The sequence below is a fragment of the Takifugu rubripes genome, chromosome 17 (assembly GCF_901000725.2).
Source record: "Takifugu rubripes chromosome 17, fTakRub1.2, whole genome shotgun sequence".
Classification (NCBI taxonomy): domain Eukaryota; kingdom Metazoa; phylum Chordata; class Actinopteri; order Tetraodontiformes; family Tetraodontidae; genus Takifugu; species Takifugu rubripes.
This window is the reverse complement of record NC_042301.1, coordinates 11199791-11204192: the sequence shown is the minus strand read 5'-3', so window position 1 is coordinate 11204192 and position 4402 is coordinate 11199791. Positions and strand designations below refer to the sequence as shown.

The following is a 4402-nucleotide window of genomic DNA, read 5'->3' as shown; positions in this document are numbered from 1 at the left end:
ACAAAGAGAGGGAGTTCCAGTGTCACTAAAGAGCACACGTCTGCACTGCGACCTTTTCAGACAAATTCACACCCTCCCATCATCTCCCATCCAGCATTTTCTCAAAAGTGCTTTGCCCAGACCCCCTTTGGCTTTAATTTGATTCCTTCTCTTTGCAAATATCGCTGAGTTGGTGCACATTTGAAGCTTTTTAGCTGCTCCCACCAGGAAATTGCAAGATAATTTAGCTGTTACGGCTTGTTTTAATCTCCACTCTTGTTAAAGTGTATGGGTAAATGTTCCTGGCACCTTTTAACTGTCAGCATTCAAATTACACCCCCATCCCCACCACCACCACCAATAATTGATTCTGTTTCATTGTCTCTTGTCTCGAATCCAGAACTTAAGCTTCTGAACCCCTTCAAAGTGAGACCCCAGCAGGGGGGGGCATGTGCAGGTTGGGCAAAGAGATTGAAAAGGAAGGAAGGACAGAGGACAAGGAGATGAGGAGGGATGATATAGGTGAGTGAGGTATAGGTGCATCATGGGGAGTTCCCCAGCATCCTCACCCTTTGAAGAGGAGGTTCGGGTCCCCTCAGGCAAAGCTGCCTCTGGAGCAGGGCTGCCTCAGGTGCAACCTGGCCACTGAGGGCCCACCAAGACAGGAGGCTTCTGGAGACAGCCACTGAGAGGCAGCTACAACTGGAGGTCACAGCTGTTGGGACGAACAATTAAGCAGCCTCATAAATAAATGGAAGGACTGGTTTGCAGCGATATTAAACTGAGGCTCTTTAATGGGTTTAGGGCCGGTTACAGGCGTCAGTTGTGTCTGAGATTAGAAATATAAAAGTGAGGCCACTCAGGCCTGCCTTCAGGAAATGCTTTTCCATGGCTAAGGCTACCAGATGTTTTCATCTGACTCAATAGGCAACAACTTCATAGGTATCATCTGCATACAAGGACATTTGTGTGCACGATAACACTGCTATATATCTATAAAAGATTATAATAGAAACATTGAACCATGAAAAGGATCGTTAACAAACTGGAATCTGCCTGATAGTTCCTTCACTTCCAGATTATTTCTACTTAAAAGAGGAGTAAATAAAAATGGGTGAAATGAGTAAAGAATGCGAGAAGACAGGTGTAGAGACCGGTTCTTGTGCCTTCTGTAGTGCCCATGACCCACTGACAGACTACATTTTAATCTTCAGAGATTATTCAGGCTGTTGCCTTGTTGTAAAAGCTGTCCTTGAGTGTGCTTGTCCGTGATTCTGCTGCCCTAAATCTCCCTGAATTTCTGGGCAGCGGGACAGTTAATCTTGACCTTTTGTTGTTAAGAAAATGCCAAGTAACACAGGAAAAAGTGCTGTTGTAGTGAAAATCAACAGGGTGAATAATCTTTAGGCGTAGCCTGCATCTTCAGTCTTGCTCAGTCACATGAAGAAACCGCTCAGGGGTTAAGGCCAGATATTTTCCCTTTTCCTTGGCTGCCAATGCCCATTAAAGAAACACCTCCTTCCTAAAGACGCCTTTATTAAACAGAACGTCAAATAACAACCGCAGCACATCTGCAGAGACAAAACCAATAGTTCTGATACATGAGAGAAGCGCCACCACAGTGGCATCATTGTTAATAATTCATACTGGAAAGCTACTAAATAAATACACGCAATAGAGTGAATTCCTGAAGATGTAATGGATGCGATGATAAAGTGTCAAAACTTTTCTGAAGTCCTAATTGTACCAACTGCATTGTTTCCTCTATGTTTCCTGCGGTCGTGTGACCTTTGGCGCCACCTACAGGCCTATGAAAGAGACTCACTCTTTAGGTGCTGCAGCTGCTCCACAACGCTCTGCAGAACGTTCAGGGCCTGAAAGCAGCAACCCTCAAGTACATTTACTCAAGTATGTTTACTCGAGTATGTGGTTTTCTGTATTACCTTCAACTTGGCACAATGTTGATGTCACCAAACTGGAAAATGACATTCTGATGTTTGTCTTGTCTCGGTCTTCCCAGTCATCTCGGGTGGGCCAATCACTGGCCGGGTCACTCCCGAGACCCTAGTTCCGGTGATTTTTGGCCCTTCTATGACTTACTCTCTTGCAGCTGCTGGGCCCAGTGCTGCTCAGATCTTCAGGCCCAAGAAAAAGGAAACTGGCGTCACCGACAGCGTAAAAGCGAACCTCATTCTTGGAGGTGTCAAAATGAACCTTGCGATGGCTTTTTGTGCGAGCGCGATTGTTGGAGTTAAGGATGGAGGTTCGTGCGTTGCTCTTAATTTTTTTCATTTAAAAAGGTATCTATTGACAGTTAAAAGTAAAAGTCAGTTGCTGTGGTGTTTTATTGGTGGTAACAGTCGAGCCAATGCTACTGTTGTCTTGTATTTTCAATGTTTTTTTGAATCTTTGATCTGTTGCTTGATCACAACTTTTGTCCGTCAAAGTGTCTTTGAGCTCAGTAAAACAATTAAAATTTTTCATTGAGATCAAATACACTTTAACGGACAAAGGTGATGATCGAGCAACACATCAAAGACAAAGATATATTTATCAAGGGATTACAAGTTCACTCTAATTGTATGCACTACATGAATGAAGATAAATGAACTAAATGAATTTCTCGAATTGTGTAGTCTGATAAATACAGCGTTGCTTCCACCTGCCGGTGACAGTGGGAACTACATTAAACAGCCAAAACGATGGACGACAAAGCATTGTTAAGACGCAGTTTTAGAGTACTTATTTAAATTGGATTCCACGTGAGTTACAATTACAAAAATAATCAGGAAATGCTTTTATAGCAAAAGCCACAAGTTGGCAGAGGACTTTAAATGTTTAAGAGCAAATAAACACGTATATCTCAAACTGTTGCAACAATTTCTATCTAACGAATTTGTGGAAATGAGACATATCCAGCTATTCTCTATATATTTTATAAATGTCCTTTTTGTGCGTGGCATTTATAAAAGATTTGCCAAATTTCCTGCAAATTACGATTGTTAAAGTTGTTAGGTCTCGTTTTTCTCCTGGACCCGAAAGCGGGCAAAACGCAGTGGGAAAATGTCCAAAGATCTTTATTAAAAGATCAACTCGAGAGTAGAGCTCCAGCGCGGAGCCAACACGGGAGTCAGGTCCGACGCGTTCTTCACTCCAGCAGGGCGACGTGGAGACCTCGAACAAGCAGGGAAAAGTGTTATAACGAGTTCCAAACAACAACAACAACAACAACGAAGCAACAGGAATCAGCTCTACCATGATAACGACGCCGGCAGACAGGCGCTCCGTCCTTAAATACGTGGCTGATGGAGCGTGCCGACAGGTGCGTCCACCTGCAGCGCCTGCTGTAACAAATTACCGGCTCCTCATCGCCCCCTGCAGGAAAAAGCAAGCAACACACGACCCGGAACCCTAAACCCCAACAATAGTGAAATGTTTTGAGCTTCTCTTCAAAAATAATGTAATAGCGCTGTTTTTATTGTATTGGGAAATTTTCGTATTTATGTTTATGCAGCCAATATATTCCGTTATTCCTTTTTTGAGTCTCTAAAATATAGAAAATGATTGAAAATCCACATTGTCGCTACAGTTTGTTTGCCAGCCCAGCGTGTATTGCTCGCTTTGTTTCCGAGGGGTGAAAATACTGTTGAGTGAGGCGACAGATTATAAACTATGGTTACAAGGTATCATAATATAGGAGCTTGCTTTACGATGGTTTTTAATCATACTTGCTGTTTGACCTCAGCTCTGCGTCCTGACTTCTTCGTGCCTTTTCAACTGCAGTTCTCTTTCGACCAGTAGGCGGTGCTGTTAGACTCCAACGTGTATGGTTTTATGTCTTGTTACGTCTTGTTTTCCCCTTTCTGTAATTTACATTCTTTCTAAAATAGTTTGTTCTGTTTGTTACTATATATATTGCATTTAATGGCTTTATAAAGCCACCTCTTCAATAAAGAACTGCTTTATGCAGCATTTCTCAATAATAAGAAGAAAATGTGAGAAGCTTTTGTGGCCTTGAAACTATACAACGTTTCTTTTGGTCTTGCAAAACTCAAAAAAGTCATTTTGGTGTTTAAATCAATTTACAATAAAAAGCTTTCAAAACTACACTCTGTACCTTTTAATGTTTTAATGAAAATGGAATCGTGCCTCTATTTATTCAGTTACATTATCTTTTATAAAAAAAAGATTTATCTCTAAATTTGATCTAATAATATTTATTTTCTTCAACTTATTTTTTCAATTTTATTTCTTTAATTTCATTGAAAATGTATAATTATTAGTTGTTTATGAAAATTCTCTGGTTTTTTTTGCAAATATTTAATGTCTTTTTCAATATTTTTTGTTGGCTTAGTTTTTTGGAAAAAGAATAGCGTCTGAAAATATTGGCGCATGCGTAGAAGTTAGCGCATGCGCAGAGGTG

The 4402-nt window shown here is 41.0% G+C and overlaps 2 long non-coding RNA genes across 2 annotated transcripts; both read right to left on the bottom strand.

Annotated features, from left to right (window-relative positions):
- Positions 1-1683: 1683 nt before the first annotated feature.
- Positions 1684-2279, bottom strand: LOC115253231 (uncharacterized). The gene is made up of 3 exons (XR_003891513.1): positions 2194-2279; positions 1923-2114; positions 1684-1787 (listed from the first exon to the last, which is right to left on the bottom strand). It is a non-coding gene; the product is annotated as an uncharacterized lncRNA (long non-coding RNA).
- A 399-nt stretch (positions 2280-2678) lies between these two features.
- Positions 2679-3821, bottom strand: LOC115253230 (uncharacterized). The gene is made up of 3 exons (XR_003891512.1): positions 3708-3821; positions 3235-3622; positions 2679-3153 (listed from the first exon to the last, which is right to left on the bottom strand). It is a non-coding gene; the product is annotated as an uncharacterized lncRNA (long non-coding RNA).
- Between the last annotated feature and the right edge of the window lie 581 nt (positions 3822-4402).